Source organism: Herpailurus yagouaroundi, unplaced genomic scaffold (genome assembly GCF_014898765.1).
Source record: "Herpailurus yagouaroundi ecotype Mexico unplaced genomic scaffold, PumYag 28, whole genome shotgun sequence".
In the NCBI taxonomy this organism is placed as follows: domain Eukaryota; kingdom Metazoa; phylum Chordata; class Mammalia; order Carnivora; family Felidae; genus Herpailurus; species Herpailurus yagouaroundi.
The window spans coordinates 56,409,507-56,426,560 of NW_024412376.1; positions in this window are offsets into that span (position 1 = coordinate 56,409,507).

The window sequence follows — 17,054 nt, forward strand, 5'->3', positions numbered from 1 at the left end:
AAGCTGTCTTTGCACATTAACTATTTCATTTTTCCCAGCAACAAAACCATGAGGAAAAACAAAAACAAAACAAAAAAAAAAAAAACAAAAACCCTCTAGGTGTGAAAATCTTGGCATTCCAGCTGTTCTCAAGGATAAGCCTATGCATTTTTGACCTTTCAATTTGTTCCAAGAATTTTCAACCAGCTCTTCCCTGCATTATTTTCTGGAAATTTTATGATATGGCATTCTTGTCTTATAATATGGCTCAAAATGAATAAAGCGTTCATTTTATTTTTTCTTACATTACATGGAATAATTAACTTTTTCCAAAAAATAAAATAGCAAGAGAATGAATGAAAACACAAAATAACTGATTTTGAATAATCAGACAAAAGTAAGAAAATAGGTTCCCAGTGAGACTGGATCTCTTTATATCAGAATGGAAGTGTTGCTTTAATTTTTGATATTCTGTCTTTATTATTTTTACATTTAGCCTTTTTTTATGGATGATGAATTTGCATAATTGAATCATACAGTGAAATGCACACTTCTCTCCCTGTGCTCCGGCAATCTGCAATTCCCACAGATAATTGTATTTGTTTCTTATCTGTCATACCAGAGTGTCTTAAAGAAAATTCTTCCACTTGTGAATGTATGCTTACTCTCCACTTTTTATGCACAAAGTAGTATACTGTATACATAAACCTCATCTCCTTGATTTCTCACTTAATATATCTTAGAGTCTATTTTCATATAAGTAAACAGAGAGCTTCTTTATTGACTAAAGTAGCACATCATAATATTATTTGCTATAGTAGCAATGTATTTTAACATTATTTTCCCCAAAGACATTGAGATTATTTTATTTAATTATTGCTTTTGCTGTTATAAACAACGCTGCAATTAATGACTTTAATGCAAAAAGCATACATGTAGAATATTTCTCAATTGAGTCAGAGAGTGAATCCATTTGTAATTTTAATATTAATATTGTAAGTATAATGAAACTAACACATCCTCCCTACAGATCTAATAGTTTGCACTTCCACTAACTTTATAAGAGAATGTCTATTTCCCAGCAACCTCATTAACAAAGCACATTGTCATTTATGTTTCAGGTTTAGATGGAGTAACAGGGGCAGGATACACTTCTGGAACTAAAAGACCTTGTTCTGGCTTTCCTTTGATTAGTGTTAGCATGACCTACAGCTTTCAATCACTTTCCTTTTAACCTACAGGAGTCTTTGTATTTACATTTATACTTCAAGTGAGTTACTTGTAGGTAGAATACAGTGGGTTTTCTTTGAGATCTCCATTTTCAACCATCAGCAAATGCAGAGGTATTCCAATAGAGAGGAATTAGCGATGATGGATGTTTCAGTGCAATGCTGCTTATACTGTAGTATTTGTTATATTATGTCTTGAAGAATAATGTGTGATATGTATACTGTCATAGAGTAAATAGAACTGTGATTTATGGTTCACCATTTACATACTTATTTTAATATGCCACCCTCTATCCTGCTTTAATACATTTCAAAGCAAATTAATCCTATTCTCCTTTACAATTCTTCTTTCTGCGTTGTGGGCTATGGAGGCATTGTTAAAGAAATTATGGGGCTCTGTCATAGATTCCTGATGCTGTGTTCTCCCTCCCCCCTTCCTTTTATTATGTCTCACTACAACAATGAACTTGAAGATGAAGTAACAGATTTGTGACTTTCAGATACTTCCCATATTTATACCCATAATATCTTACTTAGGTAATGCTGGCAAGAGGACATGGAATCCAATAGAATTCTCTTTATTATAAAACATTTTGTTTTTCACAGGGTGTCCATTTCTAATTGCTAGTTTCAGGCAATGCAGATCCGCTATTTGGATGAAAAAATTTTTTCAACACAATTTATGAAAAGTTTGCAAATTTCTAACCTTCTATTTTTTCATTAATTTAATTGAGGGAAACTTAGAAATTAATATTCTTGTTATAAAACACTATTTTGAAAAAAACCAGGCTGTTAATTGAAGAATTTCATTATTGGGACAAGATGATAAAGACAAAGAACTTGAGTGTTTGGGCAAGTACTAATGAAGCAGCAAATTTTTCTTTCAGGACTGTGTTACTACCACTATTACAACATTTAATCTCCAGATATTAAAGACATTTTTCTCTAGATAAAATGTTCAATTAATCTCATAGGCAAATTTGACATGCAATCCACAATTAATTCAAGTTGAGTATACTTCAGTTTACGCCAACATGTTATAGAATGACAGTGATTTTTCCTAAGTTTTCAAAATTGTCAACTTATGATTACTTCATAAGTGTTTTAGGTTTTATATTATTTTATTTATTTGTTTTCAATTTTTATTTAAATTCTAGTTAGTTAACATATAGTGTAATATTGATTTCAGTAGTGGAATTTAGTGATTCATCACTCACGTATAACACCCAGCGTTCATCACAACCAGTGCCCTCCTTAATACCCATTACTCATTTAGCTCACCCCCTGCCCATCTCCCTCCCTCAGCCCTCAATTTGTTCTCTATCATTAGAGTCTCTTATGGCTTATTTCCCTCTCTCTTTCTCCCTCCCTACCCCATATGTTCATCTGTTTTGTTTCTTAAATTCCATATATGAGTGAAATCATATGGTATTTTTTTTCTCTGACTTATTTCACTTAGCATAATACACTCTTGCTCCATCCATGTCATTGTAAATGGCAAGATTCCATTCTTTTTGATGGCTAAGTAGTATTCCATTGGGTATATATACACACCACATCTTTATCCATTCATCATGGATAAAGTCAATGGACATTTGGGCTCTTGCCATAGTTTGGTTCTTGTTGATAGTGCTGCTGTAAACATCAGGGTGCATGTACCCCTTAGGTTTTATTATTTACATAAAATAGATGTTACATATTACATGTTAACTGTGATTAAAATAACTTTTTTATCTTAAGGAATGCTATGATGCTCCTTCTTTATGATCTAAAAGGTACATTATCTAAAAGGTACATGATCTAAATTATACTGAGAAATATTTAGTACTTTGCCTAGAGTAGCTTTGAAAATATATTTATCTGTTGATTGCTTGACCTGTAGGCTTGATTTTGATATCCACTATAATGTTTAATTCATTAATATTTTCAATACATACACACAGGAAATAATGATACATTTTGCATATTGGCATATAAGAAAAAAAGGAAAAAGTCAATTAAATTGATAACTGTAATGTTACTGTATTAGCCTGTGCCTAAACATCACTAGTTTTGAGAAATTGTTACTACCTGAGGAAATCCATTCCATTTTGTAACGTCTATTAGCAAGTCTCACTCCATGTCCACATATACAACGTTTTTTTTTGTTTTTTGCTTTTTTTTAAACAAAGATCATTCCTAGCACCTCATTTGCCTTCAAGTTTATTTAAAGACTAAGAAAGAAAACCAACATTTAGTACATTTCTCCCAAGTGGGCCATTTCTTTCTCTTTTACCTTATTGTTGTTCTACTTAAGTATATTAATTTACCCTAAATTTCTTTAATAAAATAAGATTAATTTAATATTTCAGTTGTGGCATGTTTCAAACAGACTAGTCACATTGCACCAATTCTAAATATGTTTACCTTACTATAATAATTGATTAAGCTATAGAATCTATAGCAAACACACTTGACTTTTCTCTGAGAAATGAGTAAGTTTTCCTTAAATATTCATATTTTTGCTGATATTTTAAAAAAGAATATCAACAATCTACCCATGTTATTAGTTTATTCCTTAAACTTTGTGTTGAAGATATGTATTTTACTTTACTTTCCATTCTCAGATAGAGCTGTCAATAGAAGTATGGAACAAATGAAAAAGCTCAGAAAATATAAACCTTAAATAAATTAAATACATCAGTGGTTAGTAAAAATAATTCTCAATTTAAATTATAATCCTTTACATTATAAAATGACATTAATTTATTTATACATTTATTCATGATGTGAAATAACCTAACAACATATTTAATCTTAAGTCCATTTTGGATCAATCTAATTAGGTAGACTTTTTAATCATAATATAGTTTGATCACACTGTCCTAAAAACTAATTTAACCTTTTCAGTAATAAAACTTGTGTTTTATTCTAACAGCAATGAGGAATAGTAAAAATGCTTTCTATTTGGAATGACATACAAAATCGGAAGAGGATAAATCATCAGACTGGTCAGTTATAAAGTTCAAAAAATTCTTCCATTATATTTATTATAATAATGAAATTGTTATTAATGTTATGGTTGCTATTTAGGGAACCTTGCTAAATCTACAGCTAGGATAAAATAGCAGATGTAATACAGTGCACTCAAACCAAGAATAATAACATCTACAGAGAGACTTTTTTAATTCTTAGAGATGAAGACAAGGGTCATAACGAGTGTGTTTGAAGGTGCTAGGTTGTTAATACAAATAAATGGAAGAGATTATGTCTGTGAAAAACTGGAAAACACATTTATCCTTTAAAGGAGGTAACTGATGCTAGCTAGCTAAATTGTTAAAAATGTTTAACCTTTTAAATTCTCATTTCATTGTCATGGAATTTAAAACAAGTGAACTACATATGAGCCAAATTTTTAAGAAATGTATATTTGAAGTAGTCTACTTTGTCAATTTCCATGTTGCAAAACACCCAATATGGCCAATTTAAACTTGTCAATGTGGGGTGCCTGGGTGGCTCAGTCAGCTAACAGTCTGACTTTGGCTCAGATCATGATTTCATGGTTGGCGAGTTCCAGCCCCATGTCTGGATCTGTGCTGACAGTTCAGAGCCTGGAGCCTGCTTCAAATTCTGTGTCTCCCTCAATCTCTGCCCCTCCCCTGTTCTCTCTCTCTCTCTCTCTGTCTCTCTCTCTCAAAAATACATTTAAAACATTAAAAATAATAAATAAAAAATAAAGTTGTCAATGTGATGTCATTGAACACAGGACTGAGAAGAGTCACATACAAACATTCAATATAAGGATGTAAAATTCATCTTTAGCACACCACTCTCACAGGCCATGGACTTGCTATCTCAGCTTTAACAAGCTTTTTGACATCCATAAGCACAAAGAAGTCTATCAAAGGGATCTTATCTACATATTGATACATTTGTAAACAATTCAACTCTCTCTATACTCTGTTCAGCTTTCTTGGTCTTAGTACATACTCTCTAATTCATATTTGCTTCTTGCTTTTCTATACTTGCTGCTCAACTCCTTCCCACCCACTCAAATTTTTTCATTTATGGTGACTAGTATCTTTTGGCTTCTCTAGGTCACTTTACCCAACATACAGTTTCTTGTGTTTGGTTCTCTATGCTCCCCACCAACATACCCAAGACAGTCCTGCCTCTCTTCCAGTCCTAAGCTCACTTCCAGAGTTTCTTGGACTGTGCTCAGGAGAGGATAATGGAAAATAAATACAGTTTTACACTGACAGCATAGTTTTTCTATTACCAAACTGGGATAAATACCCTAACACAGGTATGCACTAAGTATTGTAAAAATGTGAAAAGGTGACATCTAAAAAATGTGAGGTGGCTAATAAAGTTTGGAGAAGAAATAATCCTAGAAGAAACTGGGAAGTCAACATCTTCAAAGAAAAGAGTATTAACATTAGTCCACGTGATGATTCATTAAATAAATGTACCTTCACCATTTATAGGCAGCAACTATACTATATCTCAAATCCCAATTCTATTATAGAAAAAAATGTTTAAAACACATACATATGTGCACACACACACACACACACACACACACACACACACAACATGCCACAAGAGAGATGTTCACCTTGGGGTTGGGCTTTGGATTTAAAACAACTCTTTAAGGGTGCCTGGGTGGCTCAGTCAGTTAAGCATCCAACTTTGGCTCAGGTCATGACCTCCTGGTTTGTGAGTTCAAGCCCCTCATCAGGCTCTTGCTGACAGCTCAGACCTTGGAGCTTGCTTTGGATTCTGTGTCTCTCTCTCTTTGCTCCTTCCTGCTCATGCTCCTCTCTCTGTCTCTCTTTGTCTCTCTCTCAAAATAACTAAACATTAAATTTTTTTTAAAAATTAAAAAAAAAAACAAATCTTTCAATAGGAAGAGGTGGAATTATACAGAAAATTGTAAATAAAGAACTGAGTAAATTTTCTGTATTACATTATAATTCTTAGTGAGAAAAGAACATGTACCTCTTGTGCTGAAATAAGATTGAAAAACCAAGTAAAGGAATTGCAAAATCATTAAGTACAGACGAACCAGGAAAAGAAAAAGCTATCACCACAGAGATATGCACACACACATGCACAATTCAAAATGAACCCACAAACCAAAATTCTAAATCAGGTAGAGAAATCTTAGGCATCAAAAACAATCAATAATCTAAATACAAGATTACTGCAGCAAAACATTATTTTCAGTCATATCTAACAAAATTGTTTTTTTACACTTAAATGGTCAAAAGGAATTTTCATTTACAAAAGTAAAAACCTAAGTATGTTTTAAAGAGGCAGTTTAAGGAAAACATGTAAATTTCAAAAATAAATCTGTTACAAATCTTTGTATTAAAAGCATGCTCATTTAATTGAAGAAAGCAATAGAGATTCTATAATGAACACCAAAGGAGTTTCTTAATTCTAATATATAGCCTGGAACAATACTTCTAAACTAAAAAAACAGCCAAAAAAAAAAAAGTATCACAGATAAATGAAGAGGCTCTAAAAATATCTAATAAGATTTAAGTAAACAAGAAGACCTAGAAATTTACAAAGAAGCAACATAGCAAGAGTTGGTGTTTGAGAATTCCCCAGAATTGAAGGCAGACATGTGTCCCAAATCAAAGGTACACCCCAAATGTAAAGAAGAGTTAACATAAATCTACATTAATACAAAGTGTGATAAAACTATGAAATATCAAAGATGTAGAGAAAATTTTTAAGTATCAAAAATAGTTTATTGCATGCCTCTTAAACAAATAACATTTGAGTGTGATGTCTTCTCAGAAACAAAGATGATAGGAATCAATGAAGTCATGCTTTAAATGTGTAAGGGAAATTCACTGGCAGTCTATATTTTTTTATATAGATGAATTACTCACCAAGATTGAGTTAAAACATTTTTAGGCATACAAAGACTAAGAAAATTTATCACCTACATACTCTTATGAAAAGTTATATTAACAATATAATTCAGCAAAAAGATAACTGAAGAGAAGGTATAGGGAAAAAAGAAACAAAAATAAGACAATTTTTAAAACATCAGAAATATCTGGGTGCCTGGGTGGATCAGTCAGTTATACTTGAGACTCTTGATTTCAGTTCAGGTCATGATCTCATTGTTGTGAGATTGAGCCTGGAGCCTGATTGGGATTCTCTCTCCCTCTGCCCCTCTCCTTCCTCAAAAAAATATCAAAATTGTTAATAATCTGGTAAAAATAAAAATAAAATCAATTATAATTTTGGAAGGTAAAATATAAATACTAAATGACAATATCAAGATATGGATAAGTGAATTGGACAGTTAAGTGTGCTAAGGTACTTATATGGATAGAAATGGATGTAGATAGTTAATCACTATATGCTTTTTAGAAGTCTGATTATTAACATTTTAAAGGTAATCACAGAAAAGAAAATCTATAGCTTCTGAAAAACTTCTCAAACCAAAACAAAGAAAAAGAAGAAAAAAGGAAAACATGGCAAAGTGAACACAAAAGCTTGAGTGAATGGGATATATTCCACACACATTTTAATCATCAGAAATGTATAGTGAGGTAAGCAGATAATAAAAATATCCAACTATCGGTTACATTCAATGACACCTCTAAAAGATAAACATTAAAAGAATAAGGATAAAGAGGTGGGAAAAAGTTATTATATCTAAATTCTAAAACATAAATAAAACCTGTGTCTCAGTATTTATATCAGTTAAATGTATTTTATGGCCATGATTTAAAAGGCCAACAGAGATTCTGCATATAACAATAAAGTAAATAACTTAAAAATTGTAAAAATAATTAAAATGAATATAATTACTACATTGCTCAGAAATATGCATAGTAATAATTAACAGATATAGGAAGTAAAATGAACAACTCCAAACCAGAAAAAGACCAAATAGAGAAAAAAATCATTACTAATAGAGTACTTAAATCAATTTTATTAAGGCATAATCAAGATACACAGTAAAGTTCACTCATTTTAACTGTTTTGCCTAATGCATATTGGTACATGAATACCCCTGTAATCATCAACACAATATGTCATCCAAGAAGGTTCCTTATGTTTCTTTGAGGACGATACTCTCCACACTTGGGCATCTTAAACTGTATGGGTATATTTTCATTTCTTTGGGTTTAATAGGTAATTATTACAAAACTTCCAGAGAACATTTTAGAAATTACTATGACAGTAAGTGTTATATTTATATTTACATATTATCCATATTTAAGATTAACAAAATCCAAGAAACCATTGACTGTACAGTGCAACATTCAAATATCACTAAGAAAGAAAAAAACACTCCCATTTAATGATGATGCAAAGTTTTGTTCCATAACTTAATTACTTTCTTTTGAAATAGTTGCTTTCGATTAACCTAAGAACAGTTTTTTGTTTTTTGTTTTTTTCAATCACATTGCATATTTGATCCTACATTGAAGGGAAAATATTGGCAATGGCATTATGTACTGATGTTACAAATGCTTATGCATGAGAAAAAAAAATACAAACTTAGATTAATGCCATACATTAAAATACATTGAAAAATTAAATAAAGCCCAAAGGTGTATCTTTAAATATTTTAGAAGGAAAAGCACATTTAATAAACTTACGGCAGTGTAGAGGTGTTATTTTGTTTTGTTTTGTTTTAGTTAAGGTTCTTTTTTTTCATATACAGACTTTATTTTGTAGAGAGATTAAAGTTCATAGCAAAACTTGGCATAACATGCAGAGATTTCCCATATAATCACCGCACACACACGCACGCAGACACGCATGTGCACGCGCGTGCGCGCGCGCGCGCGCGCGCACACACACACACACACACACACACACACACACAGTCTTTCCCTCCATCACCTTCCTGCATTAAAGTGGCTAATATCTATGAACCAACATCCACACATCACTGTCACCCAAAGTCCATAGTATACATCAAGTTTACCCTTGGCAATTCTGTATATCTACCTGTCTTTCCAAATTTGAGAATAGTAGTTATTCTTATGACCACAATTCTCTGACAGATCATCTAAATAATATTCTTTTTGAATTTTAGTTCATTCAGTTTATCTGTAGTTAGGACGGAGTGACAACTTCCAAGCTCTTTACATACCTGAAGAGAAACTAGAAGTCTGTAAGTTTCAACAAAATCCACTGGGAAAAAAATGGCTTTACAAAAGAATAATGATTATAAAGAAAACTTTGTTGTTGGTGGGTTTTTTTTTTTTTCATTCATACATTTATTACATCACTCGACATCTGCCAAGATTTACTGAACATCTACTATCCATCAGGGGCCATTCTAACTAACAAGAATATATTGGTATAAAAAAAATAACAAAATGTTTGTCTGCCTGAGTTTACATTCTAAATGGGGACTTTAACACAGAATGTTATTAGTTCCACATCTAAAAAAAAAAAAAAAAAAAAAAAGGTAATTGTGGTTCTTAATGAAGAATGGAAGAAGGAAAGCCAGGCAGTTTTTCTATGGTATCAGAAGGAGAAAAGCATGAAGGTTTCCTGTGTGCCCCACTGCATGGAAGTACTCTTGATGCCCCCTTTGAAAGGCATTTTGTGCCGTTTTTTGACTAGAGTGGTACTGGCTTTTTTTGGTTCCATTCTATCATCTCCCAGTGATCAAAAACAGTATTTTGAGAGGACTGGCTAAAGTTGAACTGCACTCTGCACCAGAAATGACCATTGCTGGGTGGTGTCTTTGAGATTCTTAGAATCAGGAAGTTATGCTTACCTATGCTGCAGGTTGAATACACTCTTTGAGTTAAAGGAAAAATACATGGTTAATTATTCAGTCCATTCCAGTAAAATATTCCTTTGTCCTGATGACCTATCTTTCTATGGTTTTCCTTTTCTTGTCACCTCTTCACCTTGCACACACATATACATAGTCTTTTATGGCAAAATGAATCCAACTTGGGTCCTACAGAGAATGCATTCAGACCCATGACTACATAATGGGAAGAGGCTAATCAGTTTTTCTCAGTGTGTAGTCCAAAGATCATCTGTATCGGTACCAGGGGCACTAAAGAGAAAATAACTGTCCAGATTCCTGTGTGTCCAGCTTTTTCTTCTTGCACCAGGACTTGAAGATTCTAAATCTCCAGGGTTGAAACCCAGAATCCTCATTTCCACATATTATCTAAATATTTTTTTGCTTCATTTCTTTCACCATAAGAACTAACTCAATCAACTAAAGATAAGTCACACAATTTAAGTGTCTGCTCATTTCTCCACAATTTGCATTTGGTAGGAAGCAGGGAATATTATATGAACACTAAAAAGCAGTTCACTGAGATTTATTGAGAGACAGAATGTCATGGTGGTTAAGAAGCTTTGGAGTGAGCCAGATCTAGGTTCCGTAATAACTACCTATGTAACCATGACAAATTATGTAATCTCTTTGAACCTTAGTTTTCTTCACCTGGAAAATGGAGACGTACTTGCAGACAGGATTAAATGAAGCAAAAAGGGAAAGTCTTCAGAATAGATATAACATATACTAGGTGCTTAATATGTGACAAGGATTTTGACAATGATTGTTCTATGATTTTTCTCCCTCTCCTTCACTTTTGTTGCTATTAGGACCTGGAGAGGATATTAGAAAATAAAAGATGAAAAGAGATTGCTAGTAAAAATAAAACAAAGAGTGGATATACCTAGTATTGATGAAAATATGCTGAATCTAGCATGTTTTTATGTGCTGTAGCTGATTCTATGGAACCTAAATCTGACAATACCATACTGTGTTTAGGATTTTCTATGTGCAACCTACCAATATTATTTATAAGTATATATTTAGAGTAACTCACATATATTCAAGGTGATAGGTTCAATAATGTTTATTATAACTTTGATATTAATTATCAATGTCAGAATTAATCTGAATAGCTATCAAGAAGAGAATAAGCAAATAAACTGTAGTATTGTCATTTTTGCAATTGTCAATGTACTGCAGGAAAATATCACTATGACCCCACTCGTAGTTGAATGAGTTGGATGTACAGTTGACCTTTGAACAACACAGGGGTTAAGGGCAACAACTACTGAGCAGTTGAAAATCCAGGTATAACTTTTGACTCCCCAAAAACCTAACTACTAAAAGCCTTTTGTTGACTGGAAGCCTCACAGGTAACATTAACAGTCAATCAACATAAATTTTGTTGTTATGTATTTTATACTCTATATTCTTACGATAAAGTAAGCTAGAGAAAGAAAATGTTATTAAGAAAATCATAAAGGGGGCGTCTGAGTGGCTCAGTTGAGCATCCGACTCTAGGTTTTCACTCAGGTCATGATTTCAGGGTTGTGGGATGGAGCCCTGCATTGTGCAGAGCCTCTTTAAGATTCTTTCTTTCTCTCATCCCTCTGCCCCTCTCCCTTGCTCCCAAGCTCTCTTTCTGTAAAAGAAACAATTTAAAAAAAGAAAATTATAAGGAAGAGAAAATACATTTACATACTGTGCAGTGTTTATTAGAAGACTATTCATTCACATATAAGTGGACCTACACCGTTCAAACCTGTGTTTTCCAAGAATCAACTATATCACTATTCGCAGCTAGACAAATCACGCTGTGGAACTGTGGGGTGTCTAGTAAGAAGGTATGGAATGGAATCTAATTTGATTTGGATCCGTTAGATGATTTGGGGGAGAGTTCAAGAAAACTGGGCTTTGTTCTTATCCGAAAGCTGTTAGAAAGCAGGAGTAATTCTATCATCTGCTACCTTAATTAAGTCTTAAATAGGAGAGAAGACTAGCGTAAGACTGAACATGTAATTGGTAAAGAAGCGGCAGTCACTCAAAGCAGTCAGAGTAGTGGCACATTTGGTGCCTTTGTAATTTGCTCAGTATATTTATTGCTTCTTTCAGCAATTTATTGCTTCTATTGCATAGACAAACTCTGCCTTACTTCCTCACAGTCACAGGGTGTCCTTAATTGATGTTGATGTTCTATGAAATTGTTAACATTTAAAAGAAGGACCTTAGGCCTAGCTCAGAGCGCTAGGCCAGCTGGCCTGGATGTCTGCTTTTATCTTTCTTATGTGAAATAAAATATGGAAACTAAAAGGAAAGAGAAATACACATATGAGCTTGTCTTTATTGTATCTCCTCCTCCTGTCACAATTTTAACTCTTTTTGTTTTGAAAATTCTGTGTCCTAGCACTCTGCTGTAGTTCTCTAGTCCCAATCTTGATGATTTCAAATAAGTTCTAATAACTTTGATTTTTGGTTTCTTTTCTCTCCTGTTTGATATAAAATATTTGCTTTAATGTTTAATGTTTCACTCTAAGCTAGTTAATATATAGCACTGACTTTGGGTGGCATGTCAGTAATAATGTGATGACTGTCTTTATTCAAAATTAATTTGAGAGACACCATACATCTATCTATCTTGAGTACTTTGATTTGGTTGTATAATGAATATCTTAGCAGATGGAAAAAATTTTTGACTTAATTAGACCTATTAAGAATAATTAAATGACTTTGACTTTGAAAATGATATTGCTTTTGTCTTCAGTAATTCACATAAAGCATATAAACTAATTGATTAATAAGGAAGAAGACAGGCCAACTGTACATACCATCTATGAGTGTCCATGTTTGTGCCTTGGATTTTATACACACACACACACACACACACACACACACACACACACACACACAAATGCCTACACAATATTTCCAAATTTCAGAAAATTGTTAAAATACATTCAATGCTTACCAGTATTAGAAAATGCCAAAGGTCGCAGAGACCTAGCATGGTATAATCTAAAATTATTTCTTACTGCTCATTTTATTTGCTAAATTTCTACCACTTAATTCCTAGATACATAAACAATGTCACGCTAAAACAGTGCAGTACCCACAGCTGTGATTTCATTACTAACATTGATATTGTGGAAATTATTAATCTGAAAATTATTTTTGTGTTTTCAAATACATGACATTCTCCTTTATCTGCTCAAAGTATCAACTTTCTCAGGAGTACATGAGTGTTTGCTACAGAAGGACTACACATAGGAAGATCAAGGTATGACACAATTTCAGGATAAAAAAAATTAACATGAACATTTCCATTCCAAACAGGTAGTTTCTCCTCAAAAAAATAGTGATAATTTGTTTCTTACTTTGTTATTATATCAGATAGCTGACTTGTTCTCAACTTTTGTCCATTTGGCAAGCACTAGTTGCATTTGACTTTCACAAACTTGAAATATGCCTAGTCCAAATTAGTATCTGCTGTAAGTGTAAAATACAAAATTTGAAATATCTAATATGAAAAGTATTAAGTACATAATTGGCAATTTTGTCTGTTGATTATATTCTGAAATGTTCATTTGGGTGTTTACTGGATTCAATAAAATATATCATTAAAATAAAATTTACCCAATTATTAATGTATCTATTATACAATTTTACATATTGGTTCCATTATATTTTTATTTGACACCACTTGTACAGACTGTAGGTAACTTTTACAAGGTACAGATGGAGAAAGGAAAGTAAAAGGAACTTCAGAACTTGAAGGAGCAGAAATGGATGCCTTCTCTGTTGGTGTGACTGAAAGAAGAGGTGAGAATAAAAAATGGAATAGCAAGGTTTAGGGAAAACACACATACAAACACACAAAAGGACACACACATCTGTCCCTACTAACATTTATATTTTCTATTAGGAAGAGAATGAGGCATGAAGGTCATGGTGGTTGAAAAAAAGTAATGCGATTGTTTAAAATATAATTTCAGACTCATGAACACTTTGTCGGTTTTACTTGCACAAGCCTAAATAGTTGTTGGGAGCTTAAAGCATGCTGGACTGGCTAGTAAATCATGTACAGAAAAAATCACCTCCTCTGTAAGCTGTTTCGTGAAATAGCTTTACTGTGTTATAATTCCAATAAAATAATATAATTCACCTATTTAAAACGTATAATTCAGTGATTTTTAGTATGTTTCCAGACATCAGTGAGCAGAATCCCAATTTCAGAACATTCCCAACACTTCAAGAAGAAATCTTATGTTCTTTAGTTATCCCCTTCCTATACATTGCTGGATTTGGTTGTCAGCATTTTGTTGAAGATTTTTGAAGTCATATTTATAAGATATACTGGTTTGTAGTTTTCTTGTGACGTGAGAGAGTAACTGGTTTGGGTGAGAGAGTAACAACAGGCTCAAAAAATGAGTTAGGAATGTTCCTTCCTCTTCTACTTTTTTAAAAGAGTTGTGAATAATTAGTATTTAATCTTCTTTGTTGTTTATTTTGAGACAGAGAGAGAGAGAGAGAGAGATCCCAAGCAGACTCTCACACTGTCAGTGCAGAGCCCAACACAGGGCTCAATCCCAGGCACCCTGAGATCATGATCCTGAGCTGAGATCAAGACTCAGACACAACTGACTGAGCCACGCAGGCGCCCCTATTCAATTTTCTTTGAGTGCTTTTAGAATTTATTGGTGAGGATTCTGGGCCTGAGCTTTTTACTAAGGGTACTTTTGATTACTGTTTCAATTATTTCATGTGTTCTAACTCTATTCAATGTGTCTGTTTCTTCTTGAGTTGAGTTTTGGTAATTTCCAGTATCTATTTCATCTAAATCATCTAATTTGAGGGGATATAATTGTTCATATTCTTGTATGACCATTTTTACTTCTAAGGTCAGTAATAACGATCCCTATTTCTATTTCTAGAATTTGAATCTAGTCTCTTTTTCTCTTTCAATAGAGCTAAAAGTTTGTCAATTTTTTTCCCAATGAATCAATTTTTTTTTGGCTTCAGAGATTTTTCTCTATTATTTTGCTCTTTATTTCCTTATTTTCCACTCTAATCTTTATTTTTCTTCTTTATGCACTTTAGTTCCTCTTGTTTTTCCAGCTCCTTAAGACGTAGTTTTAATTCTTTCTTACCAGGTTGGATACTCTTATGTCTTTTTCTTGTCCTACTGCTCTGGCTTGTAATTCCAGTACAATATTGAATAGCAGTGATAAAAGCACCATGTACGTCTTATTTCTTATTTTAGGGGAATATTTTCATTCTCTTACTATTGAGTATGTTAGCTGTGGGTTTTCCATTAAGTACTTTTTATCATATTGAGGAAGTTCCTTCAATTCCTGGTTTTCTGAGTGTTTTTATTATGAAAGAATGTTGGATTTTGTCAAATGTTTTTTCCGTATCAATTATGATATACAATATATGTGTTTTTCTGTATTAGTTAGGATACACACACACACACACACAATATTATATTAATGTGATGTATTACATTGATTGATTTCCCTGTGTAGAATCAATCATACATTCCTGTGATAAATCCTTATTGGTCATGTTGAATAATCCTTTTAATATGCTGTTGGATTTGGTTTGCTAATATTTTTCTGAAGTTTGGCATTTTTGTCTGTTATTGATGTTCTTGTGGTCTCTTTGGCTTTCAATCAGGATAATACAGATCTAACTGAACGAATAAGGACATGTTCTATTCCTTTTTTGTGGGGGGGAAGAGTTTCATAGGAATTTGGTGTTAATTCTTTATTAAATGTTTGGTAGAATTATCTTGTGAAGTCCTCTGATCTTGCACTTTTCATTGTTTAGAGGTTATAGTGGCTATTTTAAAATATTTTTCTGTTAAATATGACATCTGGTCACTTACACAGGCAATCTGTATTGTCTGCTCTTTTTTTCTGATATATGTGTCATATTTACTGGTTTCTTTTGCAAGCCTTAAATTTTTTGTTAGAAAATAAACATTTTGTAATGTATATTGTAACAACTGAAGGGACTGCTGTCTGCTGCACTCCCCACAAGGGCTTGTTATTGTTTTTTTCTTGTATAATTTTTAGTGACTGGGTGGACTGGTTTAATGAAATCTGTTTGTCCCATACTCACAATATTAAGCTTTTGACGGTTCTCTGAAAGCTAGTGCAGCCTTAGATATGCTTCTGGTGTCCTCCAGAATATCAGTGGTATGGTATTGATAGGGATCTCTCTCTCTCTTTCACGAATCACATTTGGCTGTTAAACTCCACTGATTGGTGGGCAGATTGCTCAGTTGTTTCAGCAATGTCTGGGGCAACAATTGCTCCACAAACTAATCCAATCAAAGTTTGGCTTTTTCTGAGGTCCATGGCTGAGCCTATTCTGACACCAAGAAAGCTCACTGCAGCCATCACATTACCTGGTTGTTTTCCACAAACTAGCCAGTTTACAGTCTGGACTATATCTTCTGTAAGTCCACAAATCTCCCCAGTTGGCTCTTACACTCCACACTTAATGATATTCATTTAAGGCTTTTTAATGTCTTTTCATGACTTTATAGCCTATTTGTTTTTAGCACTGAATGATAATATTCCATTGTCTGGATTTACCCCAGTTTATTTATGTATTCACCTACTGAAGAATATCTTGATTGCTTCCATGTTTTGCCAGTTATGAATAAAACTGTTAAAACCATCTATGTGCAGATTTTGTGTGAACATATATTTTCACTTTCTCTGATAAATACCAAGGCATGTGATTGCTGGATCACATGTGGTTAGAGTATGTTTAGTTTTATAAGAGACTGCTTAACTGTCTTCCAAAGTGGCTGTACTATTTTGCATTCCCACCAGCACTGAATGAGAGTTCCTGTGGCTCCACATCATTGCTAGTATTTGGTATTGTCAGTGTTGTGGAATTTGGTCACTCTAATAGGTGTGTAGTGGTATCTCACTGCTCTTTTATTCTGCAGTACCCCAATGACATATGATGTTGAGAATCTATCCATATGCTTATTTGAAGTCTGTATATATTCTTTAGTGAGATTTCTGTTCAGATCTTTTCTCATGTTTAATCAGGTC